The sequence below is a fragment of the Sus scrofa genome, chromosome 10 (genome assembly GCF_000003025.6).
Source record: "Sus scrofa isolate TJ Tabasco breed Duroc chromosome 10, Sscrofa11.1, whole genome shotgun sequence".
Classification (NCBI taxonomy): domain Eukaryota; kingdom Metazoa; phylum Chordata; class Mammalia; order Artiodactyla; family Suidae; genus Sus; species Sus scrofa.
In genome coordinates this window covers 513,286-535,531 of record NC_010452.4, presented here as the reverse complement: position 1 = coordinate 535,531, position 22,246 = coordinate 513,286, and the positions used below count along the sequence as shown (strand labels likewise).

The 22,246-nt window shown below is 44.4% G+C and overlaps 1 long non-coding RNA gene across 1 annotated transcript in view; it reads left to right on the top strand.

Annotated features, from left to right (window-relative positions):
* Positions 1-21,415, top strand: part of LOC110255621 — a 52,778-nt gene extending 31,363 nt beyond the window's left edge. The window contains exons 3-4 of the long non-coding RNA XR_002336169.1: positions 19,155-19,242; positions 19,833-21,415. This is a non-coding gene — a long non-coding RNA (uncharacterized LOC110255621). The remainder of the gene's footprint in view (positions 1-19,154; positions 19,243-19,832) is intronic.

Genomic DNA, 22,246 nt, shown 5'->3' with positions numbered 1-22,246 from the left:
GTTGGGGTGAGGGATGTCCTGGGGCTTTGGGAATGGCATATGCACACTGTGGTATATGGAGTGACTGGCCAATGAGGACCAGCACAGAGAACTCTACCCATTCTTCTGTGATAACCTATGTGGGAAAAGAATCGGAAAGCAAACGGATGTGTGTACGTGTGTAACTGAGTCACTTTGTTGTACAGCAGAAATTATCACCACATTGTAAACCAACTGTATACTGCAATAAAACTTTAAAAAATGAAAAGAAAATGATCAGAAAGAAAAAGATGAGTAAGGTTCTTTTTGCTCTTTAGCCGATGGAAGAGAGAGAAATATAGAGACTGATTAAACAATGTAGATGAACAGTTATAGAGATTCGACAGGGAATTAGAGCTGAGACAGAATCTCTGAAGACTTCTTGGAGGCAGTGTCAGCTTTCCTCTAAAGGGATAACCAAAGATTAACTTTGAAACCACATAAAGGAAAGCCATTCCCAGGAGAGAGCGAGCATCACCTTCAGAATCATTCTGTTTTAGAGTCAGGAGAAAAGAAATTGCTGAGTCCCGGGTACATGCACAGAGAAGTAATTTATGACTTCTATCCGCACCGGAATCACATACAAATTTATAGCATCATAGAAAAATGGAGTCAGAGAGTCACCGCGCAGAGGTTATATGTTTTGAGACGTGCATTTTATGTATTTTTCTTTTTTATGCCTTATGTATGGAAGAGAACTCTGTAGGCAGATACATTTTGCCAATAATAGTAAATGTTTATTGAGTGTTTACAACATGCAGGGTCTGTTCTGAGTACTTCATACGTATTATCGAATTTCATCCTCACACCTGCCCATGATGTACAGGAGACACTAAGAGCCACACGGCTTATACGAGGTCATCAGGCAAATGGAAAATCGAGACTTTGAACCAGGGCAGAATTTTACTGCAGACTCACCAACAGCCTTTTTGAAAGTTTCCATGAAGAATCATAGCACGTGACTCTCAAAATACGAAAACATGGGGATTTCACATTCCCCTGTGTGATCACGTTGCCGTTCATTTTTTCTGACCGTGATAAACGCATGGACAAAGCTTGATGGGGAAGGACATCTTCTATTGGGAGAAACATGGACGAGAGCGTCCAGTTCACACTAAATTTCAGTAGCGTTTGGGGGTGAGGCGGGCCGTCTCTTAGCAGGATGCTCCCAACCTGCCTGTCACAGCAAACCTCTGAAAGGAAGGTGTCCAGGAGGGGCCCAGGGGACTCCTGAAACCTGTGGCCGCTCTTAACGCCTTTACCGAATAAGACATGGGTTCTGAGAGCTACCGCATATCAGATGCTTGTCAAAATATCAGCCCAAGAGAGAGCCAGCCAAGGAGCTGCTTGACAGGCTGTATGCTTCGGGGAGCACAGGGACCAGACATTGTCACGCACGGGCATGCAGACAATTACAACCGAGAGGAAACAAAGTATTTCCCTTGAAGAAATCGAATCCCTCCCCCAAATCAGTGTGAGTGTATACACCAGGGTTCTCCCAAAGGAAAGGATGCCTTACCTTCTCCAATAAAAATGAATTTCAGCAGGAAAAGATGGTCTCAGCCTGTCTGGTTACAAGTTATTAGGCAGACTCTTTAGCTGAAATTCTTTTTTTTTTTTCTTTTCCTGCAACATTCTCATGCTGGTTTTAATCCGTTTTGAAAGACTTCAGCGTAGGAAGGACAAGGGTACCGCATTTAGGGTGGACAATCCCTTATCTGCAATTCTGAGATCTGAAATTCTTGGCAAAGTGAAAGCATTCCAGAAATTTGGCAACCAAATGCATGTATAAAACTTGACCCAAAATGACGTGAAGTGATATGTGTTTTTATTTATCACACTTTGCGTAATATCCGTACCTTGTGCTGCAAAAATCTTCATGCCTTTCATTCTGCAGTGCTTTTCTAGACCCTGCTGTGGGTGATACATGATAAATAGTGTATGTACCACAGTACTTTTCTAAAATCTGAAAACATCCTGAATTCCCAAGTGCATCTGGCCTCATGGCTTCCTGGTGAAATTTGTAGACGCACTTGAACGGGCAAATTGAATGACCTGTGGACTGTCTCTTCATATAGTTTATACTCCTAGTTGTTTTGAGAAGGCGCCATATCAGAAATTAAAAATAAAATTGCACGATTACCAGCTTTGTGTTGTTAGTCAGTATGCATATGGGCTTACCCTGGGGGTATGGTGGGTTTGGTTCCAGACCACAGCAATGAAGAGAATAAAGACTACAACAAAGTGAGTCATACAAGTTTTTTGGTTTCCCAGTGCAAATAAAAGTTCTGTTTATCGTATAGTTGTTGTTTTTTTTTTTTTTTTTTTCAGAGCCATACCTGTGCCCATGGACGTTCCCAAGCCAGGGGTCAAATTGGAGCTGCAGCTGCTGGCCTACAGCACAGCCACAGCAGCACTGCAGCTACGCTGCCAGTTGCGGCAATGCAGGATCCTCAACCCACAGAGCGAGGCCAGCGATCTAACCCAACAGAGTGTCCATGGGGACACTGTGGTGGTTTCTTAACCTGCTGAGCCACACTGGCTGTGTGTTACGTGCTACGTGGCGGTTCACAGCTCACATAGGGTGTCCTTTCCTTCGCAGGTGTATCCTGTGTTCTTATGCTTTGCTTTATCATGCTTCCCGGATGTGTTGCTATTCAAATTGAGGGTATATGGCCACTCCGCCTTGAGCAGGTTTATGGATGCCATTTTTCCAACAGCGTTTGGAAATACTGTCGTCTGTTAAACGTACAGTGTTAGTGATAGGTCTTAAAAAAACAATGTACACAATTAAACAACACGTTATTGCTAAAAAACGCTTTCATCTGATCCTTTAGCGGTTCACAGCGCAGCATCACAGATCACTGCTCACTGACCGTGGGTCACCATAGCAAATACAATACTAATGAAACCGCTGGAAATATCGCAAGAACGACCAAACTGGGGTATAGCGACAAGGACTGAGCAAACGCTGTTGGAAAAATGGCATCCATAAACCTGCTCAAGGCGGAGTGGCCATATACCCTCAATTTGAATAGCAACACATCCGGGAAGCATGATAAAGCAAAGCATAAGAACACAGGATACACCTGCGAAGGAAAAGACACCCTATGTGAGCTGTGAACCGCCACGTAGCATGAAGGACTAAAGGGCTCGCCCCGGAGCTGTGCAAAGAGACTGGCTGACTCGAGCCTGGCTTCCACCTGTAGGAGCCAAGTGCCCAGTGCTGGCCTCGGCTCCCGTACGGTGTGTTTGCACAAGAAAACACAATGCTGCCAAACCGCAGAGCTTCCGTGTTCCCATCCACCTTACCAAACCACTTTCGGTAATTTTCCACGGCTCCCTGTCTGTAATTTTCCGCTTCCTCTTAGCCCCCAGTCCCATTTCTCTTCTCTCCTTTTCCTTTCCCTGGAGTTTCCTTTTTCTTTTCCCTCTGTCCTCCCTTTAAAAACCTCAGTGGCCTTTGCCTCACTTGGAGCTGAGCTTGGCTTATGCTATGGTTGCTTTCCCCTTCTGCAGGAATCTGGATCAAATCTGTCTTGCTGTCTTGCACAAGTGCTCAGGACTGTTTTTCTTTGACACTGGCCTCTGGTCCAGTGTGTGAGGAGCTTGGAAGTTGTCACTGTTATAACGTGTAGCAGACTGAACATGCTGGAAATCAACGCGTTGCCCTCCCAGTTGGAGAGACAGATGGGGGGATACAGAGAGTCACACTTATTGAAGCAGAAACACCCACGATAACTGGGGCTGGAGAAGGGAAATCTGAGCTGTTCTTAATGGTTGGCTGGAGGCTCCATTGGGACAAATGTGAGGCTTAAAAACTCCAGTCTTAGGAAAGTCCCTTGCCTTTGCGGATTTTATCTCCAGTTCTCCCAGGGAAGACAGGAGAAAAGTCTCACCTGCTTCAGACGGAGGCAAAAAGTAATCCTTTTGAAATATGCATTGTTTTCTTTTGAAGAAGCCCTGCTTTCAAGATAAATGATTTTTCTGGAGCCCAATGCAAATGGGAATGCAAAATGGTACAGACACCTTGGAAGACAGTTTGGGGGTTTCTTATAAAACTGATCATTTTCTTACCAATCATCCCACGACTGTACTCCTCGGAATTACCTAAAGAGGGAAAAAAACACCAACACCGCTCACTTCCATATCAACATTTGCACACGGAGGTTTATAGCAGCTCTGTTAATAACTGTCTTAACTCGGAAGCAATCTTTTGTTTTTTTTTTGGAAACAATCTTTATTCCTTCTCTACCATCCTTCTTGTGTAGACTTGAGTGTTTTTTCTTCTTTTTTAAAGTGTAATTGATTTACAATGTTGTGCCAATTTCTTCTGTACAGCAAATTGATCCAGTCATACACACACACACACACACACACACACACACACACACATTCTTTTTCTCATATTATCTTCCATCACGTTCTAGCCCAAGTGATGGGATATAGTTCCCTGTGATATAAAGCTGGACCTCAGTGCTTATCCATTCTAAAGGTAATAGTTTGACTTGAGTTTCTGACCTAAATCCTTTTCTTTTTCTCTGAAGAACATCTTTTACTGTTTCTTGCATGGCAGGTCTACTGGCAACAATTCAGTTTTCATCTTTCTGAGATGGTCTAATGATCAGTCACGTCTTTTTTTCTAATTCACATCCGTCACCATACATAGTTACAGATTTTTTTTTTTGATGAGAGCTTTTAAAAATTTATTGTCTTGGGAATTTTAAAATATGCAAATACAGTACTTTGAATAATAGCAGCCATCCTGTGCATTACAGCCCCATGACTTATTTATTTTACAACTGGAAATTTGTCTCTTTTGCTCTCCTTCACCCGTTTGGCTCCCCTCCCCCTCCCCACCTCTAGCAACCACCAGTCTGCTTTCTGTCTTTACCTATGAGCTCTCTCGCTTTTTTTAGATTTCATGTATAAGTGAGCTCAGGCAGTATTTGTCTTTCTCTGTCTGATTTTTTATGAGGTCTGATTTTTTAAATTGCAGTAGACTTGATTTACAATGTTGTATTAGTTTCAGGTGTACCGCAAAGTGATTCAGTTATTTTTATATATGATATATTAAAAATATATTTATATATTATTTTTGTATTCTTTTTTATTATGGGTTATTACAGGATATTAAATATAGTTCCCTGTGATATAAGTAGGTTTGAGGCCAGTGATCAAACCTGCATCCTCACGGATACTAGTCGGATTCGCTTCTGCTGTGTCGCAACGGGAACTCCATGCTGTTCAGTATTTTGAATAGAACCTTGTTCATATTTCTTTGGGCTTGTTGAGAAGATACCAGTATATTTGCACAAAAGTGAAATTTTGTTTTATCATTTGAAAGCTGAAGCAATTCAATCAGATGGTTGGAAATTTCTAGAGATGTAACATAGGCAGAATCTTAAACTAAGCTATGATAACTGCTAACTTCTCTGTGGAAAGGCTGGTCAAAAGAGAAACTGCTTGGTGTCAAGGTCTTAGAATCAGGGAAGTGATGATACAAAAGATAAGCTAAAACCACCTCTCATATCATGTTTAGGTAAACCTTGTCTATCATTAGGAAGTGGTACAACACTGAAGTAGGTAGAATTTGTTTGCAACTGAATGAAAAAAATCCTATTGGACTTTATTTTTTGTGTTATATAAATCAGAACTCAACAAACTATAGCCTATGAGTCAAATCCGGGTGGCTGCCTGGCTTATTTTTGTAAATAAAGTTTTACAGAAGCACAGCCATGCCCCTGTGTTTTCAGACTTCCCATGGCTTCCTTTGAGCCTTGAAGGTGGAGTTGAGTAGGTGCAGTAGACTCTGTAGACTGCAAAGCAAAAATCATTTACTATCTGGACCTTTCCAGATAAAGTTTGGAGACCTGTGGTTTACACGACGAAAACACACTTTTAAAATCATCAGACCAAGCACCCAATGTGCTGCAAGCAACCTTTACTAAATAAGTCTTTTCAAAAAATTAAAAAAAAATTTTAATTGTTATTTCCCCAATGCAAAATACAATTTTTTTCTACTGTGCAGCATGGTGACCTAGTTACACACACATGTACGCATTCTCTTTTTTCTCCCGTTATCATGCTCCATCATAAGTGACTAGACATAGTTCCCAGTGCTACACAGCAGGATCTCATTGCTAATCCATTCCAAAGGCAATAGTTTGCATCTATTAACCCCAAGTTCCCCATCCATCCCACTCTCTCCCCCACCCCCTTGGCAACCACAAGTCTATTCTCTAAGACCATAATTTTCTTTTCTGTGGAAAGGGGTTCATTTGTGCCATATGTTAAATTCCAGATATAAGTGATATAATATGGTATTTGTCTTTCTCTTTCTGACTGACTTCACATAGCATGAGAGTCTCTAGTTCCATCCATGTTGCTGCAAATGGCATTATTTCATTCTTTTTTATGGCTGAGTAGTATTCCACATCTTCCTAATCCAATCATCTGTCAATGGACATTTGGGTTGTTTCCATGTCTTGGCTATTGTGAATAGTGCTGCAATGAACATGTGGGTGCATGTGTCTCTTTTAAGGAAACTTTGTCCAGATACATGCCCAAGAGTGGGGTTGCTGGGTCATATGGTAGATCTATGTATAGTTTTCTAACATATATCTCCATACTGTTCTCTATAGTGGTTGTACATTCCTAGCTTACATTCCCACCAACAGTGCAGGAGGGTTCACTTTTTCCCACACCCCCTCCAGCATTTGTTATTTGTGGACTTATTATCGATGGCCACTCTAACTAGTGTGAGGTGGTATCTCATGGTAGTTTTGATTTGCAGTCACATTGCTATATACTAACAATGAAATTTTAGAAAAGGAATACAAAAATACAATACCTTTTAAAATTGCACCCCAAAAAATAAAATACTGGTTAATACACCTGACCAAGGAGGTCAAAGACTTATAAGCTGAGAACTATAACACACTAATCAAGGAAATTAAAGAAGAAGTCAAGAAATGGAAAGATATTCCATGCTCCTGGGTTGGAAAAATTAATATTGTAAAAATGGCCATACTACCCAAAGCATCTACAGATTCAATGCAATCCCTATCAAATTACCCAGGACATTTTGCACAGAACTAGAACAAACAACCCCAAAATTTATATGGAACCACAAAAGACCCAGAATTGCCAAAGCAATTCTGAGGACCAAAAGCCAAGCAGGAGGCATCACTCTCCCAGACTTCAGGCAGTATTACAAAGCCACAGATGTCAAGACAGTGTGGGACTGGTACCAAAACAGACAGAGAGACCAATGGAACAGAACAGAGAACCCAGAAATAAACCCAGACACCTAGGGTCAATTAATCTTGGACCAAGGAGGCAAGAACACAAAATGGGGAAAAGACAGTCTTTTCAGCAAGCATTGCTGGGAAACCTGGACAGCTGCATGCACATCAAGGAAACTAGAACACACCCTCACACCACGCACCAAAATAAACTCCAAATGGCTGAAAGACTTAAATAGAAGGCAAGACACCATCAAACTCCTGGAAGAGAACATAGGCAAGACATTCTCTGACATCAACCTTACAAATGTGTTCTCAGGTCCATCTCCCAAAGCAACAGAAATAAAAGCAAAAATGAACCAATGGGACCTAATCAAACTGACAAGCTTTTGCCCAGCAAAGGAAACCAAAAAGAAAACAAAAGACAACTCACAGGATGGGAGAAAAAACTTTCAAATGATGCAACTGACAAGGGCTTAATCACTAAAATATACAAACAACGTATACAACTCAACAGCAAAAAAGCCAACAGCTCAATGGAAAAATGGGCAAAAGACCTGAATAGAATTTCTCCAAGGAAGACAGACAGATGGCCAACAAGCCCATGAAAAAATGCTCAACATCCCTGATTATTAGAGAAATGCAAATCAAAATTTTAAGACATTATTTTTGTCAAAACAAGGACCAAAGATTTAGGTATCTATATTTTGCATTTTTCTCTTACCAAGAAAAGTTGCTAAGGGTTGCTTTTTTAAAATTTCATTTTTTTCTTTTTCTTCTTTTTTAATTTGAAAATCCTCTCCTAGACAAGTTAAATAAAATATTGGAATTCAATGTCATGTCCACTGTTCCTCTTAAATTTCCACTGACAACAAAATATGTTTTGTGTTATGACATTTCTCATAAGAGTTAAGTGTTGGAATAGCAGATAAAATACCAGAAGACATCTAATAACCAGCTTTATCTGGCAGAATCCTAAAGTATTCCCCGGAGTTCAGGGGGTGAATGGGTATTCTAGATAATGGAACAACATTTCAGAAATTGTTATTTTGTCTTCTTACTTCTAAAATAAGTCCTAACTTCATGAGTTTAAATAACCTTATAGGATTTCTCTGGAGTGAAACCACTTTATTTTAAAAGCCAGAAGTTTTCACCCAATTATACATTAATTTTATTGTTGTCATTTAACACAATGCCTGGCAATTTAAAATTAAGAGCATTAATATGACTGTATCCTAGGAAGTAATTGAGTTGTAAGACAACAGCCTTTTCAAAAAATTAAATTTCCTGTTAAATGAGAGTCAGTTGGAACAACCACATGCTCAAGTGCTCTTGATTAATATTTAAGAATCTCTGTGAATACATTTGCATATATGTGTATTATGAAAACAGTATATGAAATCAGCTCTGAGTTGAAATAAAGATTTGGGGCAGGGCATTTATATGCTTCCACTTTCACCTTATAACAAAAAGATAGCTTTTCAATCCAATGAGAAAGTCAGATTATTAGAGCCATGAGAAAAAAATATAAAACCGCTGATTATTTTGCATATCCACTGAATCTAATTTAATTATAATTTCCATGTATTTTAATAAGTCATTATAAGCACACATCAGATATTTGTTCAGTTATTTTAGTGCAAGGAATTTTAGGTATTAAGGAAATGAATAAAACATGATTTCTGCCATCAAGGAGTTTATAGTCTTGGGAGAGAGATCTTGTGTATATAAAACCATTTATTCATTCAACAGATCTTTAGTCTGTATTTGCTGTGTGCTTGGCACTGTCTGTGAGCTGGGCCAGAGGGATGCAAATGGGCACAGAATAACATTGCTTTCATTGGATATAATATAGAAAAAGCTGACTGAGAAAGATCACAGGAAAAGTAACCAAAAATGCAAAGAGAGATTAAAACAGGAAAAAAAAAAATGACTGACTCCTTAGGACATGAGCTTGGGCGGAAAACTTTCGTGAAAGATGAAGCCAATGGATTGCGCCCAAATGGATGGCAGAATTCAACACATAAGCCTTGGAAAGGCGTTCCAGGAAGGAGAGAGAACAGATAAGGATGCAGAACTGAGAAAATAATGATGCGTTAAAGAACAGTAATCTCAGCATAATCACTTTGGCAATCTGTGTACCAGTTTCTACTAAAATTAAACAAATACCTTAATTTCTCACCCACACATTCCACATGCATGTGTTCACAAAAAGACTCCCAAGAATATTCATATTAGCTTCCCTCATGGTAGGACAATTCTCATCAAGAGGAGAACGGATGAACAATTTATATCATATTTATACAATAAATCGGCTGTATAACATGCAGCGTAAACGTGTAATGTTTATGGATAAATTTCATAGACTGGTTGAGCTAGCTAAGTCGGACACCTGAGTACACACTCAATGACTTCATTTACGTGATGTTCTGGAACGGACGAAACTCACCTGTGTTGTTAGGGATCCGAGTAGTCGTTGCCTTGAGGGGTGGGGGTAAACTGTCTGGCAAAGGGCACGGGAGAACTTTCTCGGGTGATGCAATTGGTCTGTACTTAAATTCATGGAGCACTTATGCATTTTGCTGTACCTAAATTGTATCTCAATAAATTACTGCTAGTTTAAAGAAGAAGACCACCAAGTGGCCCCTTTGACTGGAGTATGAGACGCATGACAACCTAGTGATTTTAATGTAATAACTAAAAATTGTAATAAAGGGCATGACAGCAGTAGTTTATTCTTACTGGTTCTTGTTTAATAGGAAGGAAAGTAAGAGGAAAGATCATATGCTGAAAAGAGCAGGGATTGAGGATTTAAGGGGAGAGAAAAGTTGGGAAGAGCTGAATATAGAAGGGTGTTATGACAACTAAGATAAATTAATTTCTCTTCTGCCTTCCTTCCTCCCTCCCTCCCTTCCTCCCTTCCTTCCATTTTACCCAGAACATGATAGGAAGACAACCAATATCAACTCTTTTTCTTCCTTCCTTCCTTCCTTCCTTCCTTCCTTTCTTTCTTTCTTTCTTTCTTTCTTTCTTTCTTTCTTTCTTTCTTTCTTTCTTTCTTTTTTTTTCTCTCTTTCTCTCTTTCTTTCTCGTCCTTCCTTCCTTCTTTCTTTTCTTTCCTTTCCTTTTCCTTTTCCTTCCTTCCTTCTTTCTTTTTTCCTTCCTTCCTTCCTTCTTTCTTTTCTTTCCTTTCCTTTTCCTTTTCCTTCCTTCCTTCTTTCTTTTTTCCTTCCTTCCATCCTTCTTTCTTTTCTTTTCTTTCCTTTCCTTTTCCTTCCTTCCTTCTTTCTTTTTTCCTTCCTTCCTTCCTTCCTGATATCCAAAGTTGTTTCTGCCTTACACCTCTGAGTTTGTTGCATAAGGCATTTGTGGTAGATTGAACAAGATGTGTAGACTGATATACTTGGTTGATTAGATCATGGGGAAAATGAGCCCTGTCTCTGCAAAGACTTGAAGAAAAACAAATTAAGGAGTTCCTGTTGTAGCTCCGCAGGTTAGGAACCCGACATTGTGTCTGTGAGGACGGGGGTTTGATCCCTGGCCTCACCCCAGTGGGTTAAGAATCCGGTGTTGCTATGGCTGTGGCATAAGCCAGGAGCTGTAGCTCCGATTCGACCCCTAGCCTGGGAACTTCCATATGCTGCAGGTGCAGCCCTAGCTAGAGAGGTGGGGTGGGGGAGAGAAAGACACAGCGGAGAAGTAGATCACGGACTATTGGACAACAGCGCCCTGTGTCTGCTCTTAATGTTCTCCCAGGATGTAAATCATGTTTCACTGCACGTGGTGGCTCTTCTTCATTAAGGATGGTGTCGACTTGTGTCGTATCTCTAGTTACTGTGTATCATTTGGCGTCTCATTTTTCAACGGGTTTCAAAGGGGAGAGTGGACAGGAATAACTATTCCCCTCCATTTTTAACCAGAAGTCACCAGAACTACTTGTTCAGATTAGCTTTTTCTGGGTGCAGGGGCACGCGGCCGTATGTGTAATGTCGAGTCTGTCAGCATGCTTGTCGAGGGTTCCCAGTTTTGTCTAATGCTTAGGAGACCCCCGAATGCAAGATTTGGAGCTGGATAGACAGGTGTGGCTGCAGTGCGTTATTTTTGTTTCCTTGTCTGGTAAATGGATCTGTCCAATAGCCGCAGGGAGGGTGGGTTCTGAAAACTAGCAACGATGTGTGCAGAGTGGCCACCAGGGCACCCAGGGTAAGGTGGAAAGACAGTCAATATCGACTCGAATGGTTTGCGGGTGAGTTTATTTATTTATTTATTTAATATATGGTTTATTACTTGGTTTTCACTTCATTCTTATTTTGTTTTTGTCTTTTTAGGGCCTCACCCGCAGCATATGGAGGTTCCCAGGCTAAGGGTTGAATCAGAGCTGCAGCTGCCAACCTACACCAGAGCTCACGGCAGTGCCAGAGCCTTAACCCACTGAGTGAGGCCATGGATCGAGCCTGAGTCCTTACGGATATGAGTCAGATTCATTTCCGCTGAGCTGTGATGGAAACTCCAACTAGTGAGTTTACTGAAGTCTTTTTATAGCTATAATGCTTGCCACTGAATAGTCCATCAATCTGATTTGGATGTGGAGATTACTAAAGAGTTATTTTGTTTTGTTTCATTTTTTTCCCCGAAAAGTACTAAATAAGGTCATTAAAGGTACGTGTTATGAGGTAACTCAATGGCAAACAGGTACCAAGCCTCATGTACGGTTGAAACTGCCAGTATCTAGAACAGGAAAATACAAGCTGCGGGTCAGACCAGAAGTTTTTTTTTTGTCAGAGCGTTCGTTATTTTTCCTAGAGCAGGAGGCAGCAAACTCTGAAAAAAGGGCCAGACAGTAAATATTTTTGGCTTTGAGTATCACACAGCCTCAATGCTGCCATTGTAACAGGGGAGAGCCAGGCGGTGCCTGAACCTCATTTACAAAAACACAGCACTGGCCAGATTGACCCCCACGTTACATTATCCTGCTCGATCCTGGCAGGTTCAATAGTACATGATGCTTGGTACCTGTTGGCTGTTTACTTACCTCCTAACGCTTACCTCAAATGATTTTATTTTATGGATAAGTTTGTTGATATTTGGGGTGGTATTCCGAACATGGAATTTTTTTAAATGGTCGATATCTTTCTTCCCCCAGCTTTATTGAGGTAAAATTGACAAATAAAATTGTAGGATATTTAAAGTGTACAATGGTATGGTCAAACTTGGAATTTTGATTGCTTTGAGGATGTTTACCAAAAGCTCCCTTAGAGATAATTCACCCAAGTAGCTCCAAGAAAAAATATGCTGAAAAAAATTCAGTTATAATATAAGAGAGATCAGGTCGTAATGTCCACATCTGAGAAATAATAGTGTCTCTGTGCAAAAAATTGTTAAAGATTTCAGGGTACAGAGGCCTTTAGGATTTTTCTCTCCTTGGGGACTGCTTTAAGGAAATTACTTTTTGGAGTTCCTGCTGTGGTTCAATGGATTACTAACCCTCCGTGGTACCCACAAGACGTGGGTTTGATCCCTGGACCCACTCAGTGGGTTAAGGATCCAGTTGCCTTAAGCCGTGGTGGAGGTTGAAGATGCAGGTCTGCGAGTTCCCATCACAGCTCAGCAGAAATGAATCTGACTAGCATCCATGAGGACACAAGTTCAATCCCTGGCCTCGCTCGGTGGGTTAAGTAAGGATCCAGTATTGCTGTGAGCTGTAGTGTAGGTTGAAGACACGGCTCAGATCCTGGGTTGCTGTGGCTGTGGTGTAGGCCAGCAGCTGCAGCTCCAGTTTGGCCCCTATCCTGGGAACCTCTATATGCCTTGGGTGCAGCCCTAAAAAAAAAAAAAAAAAGAAAGAAAGAAAGAAGATGTGGCTCCGATTTGACCGACCCCTAGCTGCGGAATTTCCATATGCTGCAGGTGTGGCCGTAAAAAAGAAAAATAGGGAAAAGCTCTTTTTTTAGTGGATTTGGATTCCTAATTGTATTTGGTTAATCATGCGCAAAGCTCACCAGCACATCTGTTTTTGAACTTGGGGAAAAGGTGACACGTGTAAGTAGCTGTCGATCTAGGCCTATGTATGCTGTGCTGCCCTGTTCCCCAAAAGCCTTATCATCTCTAGGATTTCACTTTTTTTTTTTTTTTTTGGTCTCTTTATGGCTGCACCCACAGCATATGGAGGTTCCCAGGCTAGGGATCCAATCAGGACTGAAGCCGCTGGCCTACGCCACAGCCACCGCAACACGGGGTCCAAGCTGCATCTGCGACCTACACCATAGCTCATGGCAGTGCTGAATCCTTAACCCACTGAGAGAGGCCAGGGGTCGAACCTGCGTCCTCATGAATGCTAGTCAGGTTTGTTTCCTCTGAGCCGTGACAGGAACTCCCAGGGTTTCACTATTAACGTCTATCTTTAGTCTACAGACCAAATGCTTACTCAGTAGACGCCGTTGTTAGATTTTTAACATATATCAGGTAGAACCCAAACTCCTGTACAGGAAACGCTCCGACATTTGTGTGCTCAAACATATCTGTGACAACAACTGGAAGAATCTCCTGCAAATATAACATGATGGCCACAAACATTTTAGCATGTGTTAAACTTTCAAGAAGAATGTACAGGAGTTCCCGTCGTGGCTCAGAGGTTAGCGAATCCGACTAGGAACCATGAGGTTGCGGGTTTGATCCTTGGCCTGGCTCAGTGGGTTAAGGATCCGGCGTTGCCGTGAGCTGTGGTGTAGGTTGCAGACGCGGCTCGGATCCCGTGTTGCTGTGGCTCTGGCGTAGGCCGGCGGCTACAGCTCTGATTCGACCCCTAGCCTGGGAACCTCCATGTGCTGCAGGAGTGGCTCTAGAAATGGCAAAAAGCCAAAAAAAAAAAATAAAAAAAATAAAAAAAATAAAAAAAGAAAAAAAAGAAAAAGAAAAGAAGAATGAACAGATCTTCCTCACTTACAGTGCGGTTAGGTCGTGATGAACATATCAGAGATTGAAAATATCCAAGTTGAAAATGCATGGAATACCCCTAACCTACCCAACATCACAGCTTCGCCTCGCCCACCTTACACGCGCTCAGCACACTTACATTAGCCTGCAGTTGGGCAGAATCACCTAACGGAACGCCGCTTGTGTGATCAAGTGTGGAACACCTCCTGGAATTACTTGCACACCGGAAGAAGAGGATGCGGTACGTGTGCCAGCTGGTCCCCTTTGTGGTCGTGTGGCTGGCTGGGCGCTGCGGTGGCCACTGCCCAGCGTTACGAGAGAGGGTGGTGCTCTGTACGACCAGCCGGGTGAGCTCGAAATTCGGCGGAGTTTCTAGGGAACCCATCACGTTTGCACGAAAGTCGAAAAAGGGTGTGTCGAATCATCATACATCAGGGACCATCTGTAGTTTATTTTATGTCTAATAAGATGACAGGGTCGTCACGCAACACGCAGAGGGTTCAAGGGGGAGAACGGTCTTGACCTCTGACGGACAAGGAAATGCAGGGCGTGGTTTGCGGGTGGACCCGCGGGTGCCCGCCTTGTCCGCCCTGGGTTGGTCTCAGTGGAGGAAGCGCAGGCGAAGGCACTTTCCCCAGTGGAGAATGGTCTTTCCACACGTCCTTGCACGACTTCTTATGTGCCAGGAGCTGTTACACTACTCGGGGGATTCCGATTGTCACAAGCAGGACACCAAACTCCTCGTCCTCATGGAGCCCCCAGCCTTATGGGGGGACTGGGTACCTGGGCTATGGGAACATATGATATTTTGCAGTGAAGTGACGCTTAAGCTAGAACACATATTGAAACTTTCAGAGAAAAAGAGATTCAATGGTCTTGTCAGAAACACCCAGAGAGAGTCTGAATCAAGAGGATTAGGCTTTTTTTTTTTTTTTTTTGCTTTTTAGGGCCTCACCCACAGCATTTAGAAATTCCTAGGCTAGGAGTCGAATCAGAGCTACAGCTGCCGGCCTGCACCACAGCCACAGCCATGTGAGATCTGAGCCGCGGCTGTGACCTGCAGCACAGCTCACAGCAATGCCAGATTCTTAACCCACTGAGCGAGGCCAGGGATTGAACCTGTATCCCCATGGATGCTAGTTGGGTTTGTAACCTGCGGCGCCACCACGGAAGCGCCTAGGCTTTCTCTAGATCCCTGCTGAGCGTGTCCCGAAGTGTATTATACCATCTCATTTACTCTTCAGGACAACGCTCTCAAGACGTCTGATCATTCGTGCTTGGCAGATGAGAAAACAGGCTGGGAGAGGCTGAGGCATTTGGCCTCAGGGCTGTCTTCCAGTGGAAGAGCCAGGACGGCAGGTAGGTCAGGGTATTGCCCGCCGTGGCCCTGAGTGGCTTGTGGGCCCGGAAGCATCTGGAAGAGAAAGGCCTCCATCTCAGCATCAGTCCGCTGGGCTCAGAACTCTTAAAGGGCATGTACACACCAGGAGGCCAGGCAGCCAGGACTCACACCCAGAAGCAGCAGGGACTTGTACGGGTATCACGACCGGAAGATCCTCTCAGAAGCCTAAGACACAGAATACACCGATGTTCCTGGCAGAGGCAGCACGGTCAGGCACCACTGGATGCCATTCCTCTGGAATTAGTCTCCTTGAGGGCAGGGATTTTTGTCACCTTGAATCAGTGCTGCATCTGGAATGATGGCCGGCGTGCAGCGGGCACGCCCCGTGGCCACCACAGCCCTGGTTTTCACACGGCCACCAGCCTCGCTGAGTTCTTTCCGGAGAGTCTTGTGGGCAAGATGGAGAAATGAGGCTTCACAGCTGAAAACAGAGAGTCTGGAGAAATGCACGGATGCAAAAAGGGCTGGAGTTCTTGCCTCTGTACTGGAAAACTTTTCCACAAATGTTGCCCATAAAGAAATAGCAAAATCTGGGGGGCCTCGTCCTTACCCTGGAATTTAGGGCCGAGAGGCTGGCTGGAAAGGAGAGGGGAGGGCATCCAGCAACTTCAAAAGTACCCCCCCCCAGTTGCTTACAGAGAATAATTTGCTGTAATGGGATTAAAAAGAAAAGGTAGCCGTATAAAATATGCGGTTGATAAACATCTTGGAGGGAGAGGGCTGCCTGCTCTTATGTCGAATGAATGCAGGATCAGAAAGAGCCCAGTAGCCTAGCAGCTTGGTCTGAAACCAACGATTTTTTTTTTAAAAGTAGAAGGTGGGAAAAATTTGTTTTGACAGCAGTTTATGTGAAGTCTCTTGGGAATTTAGTTAACTGTAAACTCCTTAAAAGCCTATTGTAGGATCTGACTATTCAAATTATTATAATCTTTTTTTTTTTTCTGGTCTGGGCTGCACCCCCAGTACACAAATGTCCCAGGCCTGGGATTGAACCCGCTAACCCATGCCATATTCATGGCAATGCTGGATCTTTAACCCACCGAGCCACCAGGGAACTCCAGGGCTGGTGGTTTGATGAGCATTTCGTGGTTTTTTTGTTTGTTTATCTGCTTGCTTTTTTATGGCCACACTAGTGGCATCTGGAGGTTCCCAGGCTAGAGGTCGAATCGGAGCTACAGCTGCCGGCCTACCCTACAGCCACAGCTACTTGAGATCTGAGCTGGTGTCTGTGACCCACACCACAGCTCACAGCAAGGCCAGATCCTTAACCCACAGAGCAAGGCCAGGGATCGAACCCGCCACCTCATGGTTCCTCGTCAGATTCATTTCTGCTGCGTCATGACGGGAGCTCCTTGGTGAGCATTTGAATGGCCTCTGTGGGGAAAGAGAGGGGAAAGAAACTCACCTTTATTGAGCTTTTTCTTGGTGTAACAGCCTTTAATTTTGAAGACACTCAAGCCTATCCCTTTCACTGGATGAAAAGAATAGACGGTCGCCAACATTTCTGAATGACTTGCCCAGATGCCCACAGCCAACAGCAGCCCGGGGGGGACCCAGACGCAGTCCTGCCTGACTTTCAGACACGCCTCCCACCTTTATGTAACTTCCTTGGTAGAAGAATTCAGAAGGTTTATTTTTGCTCAAGAGCTTATCCGTCGAGGGGCCATTATTCGTCTTTATTCGCATCGTGGTTGCCCCTTTTTGTGTGGGACCTGACTCTGCTTTAGAATGTAACTCCCAGGAATCATGAACCCTTTCAGTCTGCCATTCCCCCTGCTCTTCGTTGTGTTTAAGTATAAACCCATCAGGATTGAGCTTCCGTGGTGAATAGAGGAGTTCATGGGTCTCCAGCAGAACTTCCCTTAGCAGGAGGGCGCGACGTAGGACTTGTGAGGTCACGGCTCGTTATGTGGAATCCTGGAGTTTATGTTCTCGTGTTCCCGGTGGATGAAGCCAAGGAGTATGTACGGCGCTGTATGTCAAACAGAGCAGGGGCCTCACGTTTCCAGAAACGTCCTTGTCCTTCGGGAAAATGACCCCATTTACGTTTTTAATTAAAAAAATGCATAAAGTTGCTAAAATAGGGTGGGTCACTATAAGATAGGCAGACATGGTGGTTTTTCAGTTGATCACAATATAAAAGCCCCCCAAAATGAATGAATTGGGAGTTCCCACCATGGCTCAGAGAGTTACCATTGTGGCTCAGGAGTAATGAACCTGACTAGTACCCATGAGGACTCAGGTTCGACCCCTGGCCTCGCTTGGTGGGTTAAGGATCTGGTGTTGCCATGAGCTGTGGTGTTGGTCGCAGATAAGGCTTGAGTCTGGCATGGCTGTGGCTGTGGTGGAGACCGGCAGCTGTAGTGCCGATTCGACCTCTAGCCTGGGAGCTTCCATATGCCACACACCCTTGGCATATGAAGTTTCCCAGGCTAGGGGATGAGTTGAATTGGAGCTGTAGTCACTGGCCTACACTGCGGCCACAGCCACGCCAGATCCCAGCCTCATCTGTGACCTACACCACACTTCACCGCAAGGCCAGATCCTTCACCCACTGAGTGAAGCCAGGGATCAAACCCGCATCCTCATGGATGCCAGTTGGATTCGTTTCTGCCGAGCCAGGACAGGAAGTCCAGACAGACTGCCTTTTGATGTGCGTGCTCTTGCTCTTGTCACTTGAGGTGCCAAGGCATCATCATTAGTCAGCTGGATGGACTTGCGGGAGTTGGGTGGGGTGGGCAATGGTTTGTCTGTGGGAGCCGACTGTTCTCAAATCGTTATTCCTTGTCTCAGGGGGCTGTGTTTGTATTTCCTCTGGGGTTGTCACCCCAGAACGTGCCCTCGGTTGGAATCTCCACGCGTGACATTGCAGATTTGAAGTGCTCCTGTCGTCTCTGTACAGAGAGCACTCCTGCTTTGGTATAACATGTCCTGATGACGCGTCCCGTCTTCCAGTTCAACAGGAGGTGCCGCACGAGAACGTGATGGGCCAGCCTCCGTTACTCTGGCAAATGCCTGCAGTGGATCCTGGCATCCTCCGCCTCACGTCCTCACCGCCCGCCTCCTGCCAGTCACTCGGCCGCCTTCACAGGGGGGTTCCACCCACAGCAGGAGGAATCACCCGTGTTCACAGTTGGGAAAAAACATGGGGAGACCCTCGTGCTCTGTCTTGAACAGGTCCTGTGCCAATCTGATGAAAGTAACTTGGCATCTTATTGAAGGAGGGAGAACGATGGTGTGGGACAGATGGGGTTTTACTTCAGCAAGAACGGCTTTCATGCTGTTGGGTGTGGCTTCGGCTTCTTTTGCGTTCTCGTGTCCAGGTGTGCGTTCCCTCTGGTTTCCCCACGTTTCCTTACACCTGGCGTTGCACCGAGGCGGGCTTTCCCCTGTCCTCCTGCTCCGGAGCCGGATGTGGGCACCGCTGTCCTGGGTTAAGGCCCTCTTTAGAGGAGGAGCTGGGGTGGGAGGGTCACCAAAAGATTGTTTTTTTCTTCCAAAGAATGCAGTCTTTGGTTTCATAGACTTTCCCAACAAGCTCTTTTTTTTTCCAGCTGTGGCAGGATGATAACTGTTCTTTCAATAACCAGCTCCAGTGCTGTGGTCGAGGGGACCCCGGTTATGTTTCAAGTCAACAGCAAGGTAGGCTTCTCTGGGGGGTGCAGGGGGCAGGTTTAAGGTTGTGACTTGGAAGATGGGTAATGATGAGAGGTCGGCCCGCCACAGAGGTCACAGGGATTTGAGGGAGGGGGGGAAACAGCCCGAGAAAAGGGGAGGGAGGTGACAACATGAGGGCTCCCTCTCAGGAAGGCCTGGGAGAAAACGAAATGGAAAGGGGGCCAAAAGACTTCAGGAACAGGAAGGTTTTTTTTGGTTTTTTTGATCTTTTGTCTTTTCAGGGCTGTACCCTCGGCATATGGAGGTTCCCAGACTAGGGGTCAAATCGGGGCTGCAGGTGCCGTCCTGCACCACAGCCACAGCAATGTGGGATCTGAGCTGCGTCTGCGACCTACACCACAGCTCAAGGCAACGCCGTTTCCTTAGCCCACTGAACAAGGCCAGGGGTGGAACCTGCATCCTCATGGATACTAGTCAGATTCGTTTCCACGGAGCCAGGATGGGAACGCAAAGAATAGGAAGTTCTTTGATGTTAAAACTTTGCCAGTGTTGTGAGGAACCTTTCATTACTTGAATTTTTTTTTTTTTATTTTTTATTTTTTTTTTATTTTCAGGGCCACACTTGTGGCCTATGGAAATTTCCAGGCTAGTGGTTGCGTGGGCGCTGCTGCTGCCAACCACAGCCTCAGCCATGTGGGATCTGAGCCACGTCTGCGACCTATAGCACAGCTCACAGCAATGCCGGACCCTTAACCCATGGAGTGGGGCTAAGGATCGAACCCACATCCTCATGGATACTAGTCAGGTATGTAACCCACCGAGTCACAATGGGAACTCCCAGATTTGAAGTATTTAGTTGCAGTCTGCTCTCTACTGAACCTTGTGTTGGTGGTGTTCAGGGCAGTGATGAGATTGGGGCGGGTGTCCCACCCAAAGTGATGCTATGCTTCTAAATGTTGCAGGGACCACCCAACAGGAGGCTCCCCAAATGCAATGCCGTGAGGGCGTTGGTAAGGGTGGAGCCCGGTGTGACCAGGAGAAAAGCAAGCATTTCTGGGGAGAGGCGCTGGGTCTTGCTTCCTCGCTCAAGAGAAAGGGCTAGTCTCCTTCATTCCCTTTAATTCAAAGGCAGGGTGACCTTGGCTGAGGTGTCGGCGTTCCAGTGATACGCCTTGACCCATTCTGTTTACTGTAGTTCAGTTCACGTAAGAACCCAGTCATCTTTGTGGGTCAGAGTCCTGGGAGGGTGCAGGAGCTGTGAGCACAGGGCAGGGAGGGTTGTAAAGTGGGGGCTGGAGGCCAAGACTGCGTCTCCACTAGAATCTCCACCCCAGACAGGCCTTGGAAGTGAGTTCCTGGGTGTCTCGCCTGCCAGCCTGCAATCTGGAGTCTCTGCGTCTTTCTTGGGTCCCTCCCTTGGAGGCCGGATTCACGTGTCACCTGGGGAAGGAAGAGCCCAAGACACACTTTACCGTCCTTTGGAAATTCTGCTTATCAAACTATGGGATGTTTAAAATCTTATCAGCCTCATTTAGGGGTTTTCTTATACTGAGGAAAGGTGGTTTGTGGTAAAAGCTAGGCTCTGCTGCGGTCATTTCAGAAACAGAATCTTTTTTCCCCTGAGTGGTGTATGATGGTCAGCCCCTGAAGAAATGCCTTCCGGGATAATTTTTTGATGCTTTTTTTTCTCCCTTGATGAGAACAGATTTACTAAGTAACAATTTCATTTTAAAGTGGAGAAGCAGATCTCTTTGGGAGGCAGTTGTTATAGAAAAACTCTGCCACAAAGTGGGAACATAAAATAGCCTCCATTTTTATAAATTCATTAGTGAGGTTTAGACGCCTCAGAAAAGGCATACATGGGATTAAGGGAATCCAGATTCTAGGAACTACATGGCTTTTGAACCCTTTGGAAATGATAAGAAAACTCTTGGTTTTTCCAATTATTTTGAGAAATAAAATAGTTTGTTTTTTTTTCAAAAATTTTTATGAATAAAAACAAGTCTTTGCAATTAAGCTGCTAGCTAGTCATCGTAATAAACTAGTCCTATATTGTCTTTAGCTGGTGTCTGGTCCTTAGGCGTTAAGAAAAAGTGTCATACAGCCAGTTTAGGATGACTATGTGGCAAATTTTGAGTTGTTCTTTCTGTATCAAGAATAAAATAAGTCTAGGGAAAATTTCCCAGTTTTCTTGGAGGTTTGTTAAATACTGTTTTCCTTTTTTTTTTTTTTTTTTTTTTTTTTTTTTTATCTTTTTAGGGCCATACCTGCAGCATATGGAAGTTCCCAGGCTAGGTGTTGAATCAGAGCTGCAGCTTCTGGCCTACACCACAGGCACAGCACCTTGGGATCTGAGCCGTGTCTGAGACCTACACCACAGCTCAATGCTGGATCCTGGACCACTGAACGAGGCCAGAGATGGAACCTGCCTCCTCATGGATACTAGTCAGGTTCTTAACCTGATGAGCCAAAATGAGAACTCTTTAAATAGTACTTTAAAGCTCCTTGGCATTTTTACGAAATAGCACTTTCCAGCTGTAAAACTTGCCATCTCTCCTTTGCTGTATGCTGTTAGACAGGGGCTGACTGTACCCATCACTTTATATATCAGGTTTCAGTCATCGAGAGCAGGATTGGCAAGGAGATTTCGTGTCTTGTGCCAGCTCCGGTCCACTGATTGTGATGGCTGCTAACGATCTGCTGAGGAGGAGTCTGTGTCTTTGTTCCCGACTGTGGGAGAGGGTGCAGTGTGGGAGAAACACCCCCAGCCCCAGGAACCAGGCTAGGGGCAGGGCGTGTTACCAGGCTTCATTTAGATTTTCCTGAAGACTCGCGTTTGCAGGCAGTGACCTGTGAGTGGATTCTTTTAAGACCCCTGCTTGCATTTTGTCTGTCTGTCTGTCTATCTATCTATCTAGGGCCATAGCGGCAGCATATGGAGTTTCCCAGGCTAGGGGTCAAATCGTAGCTGCAGCGCTGGCCTATACCACAGCCACTGAAATTCAGGATCCAGGCCATGTCTGTGACC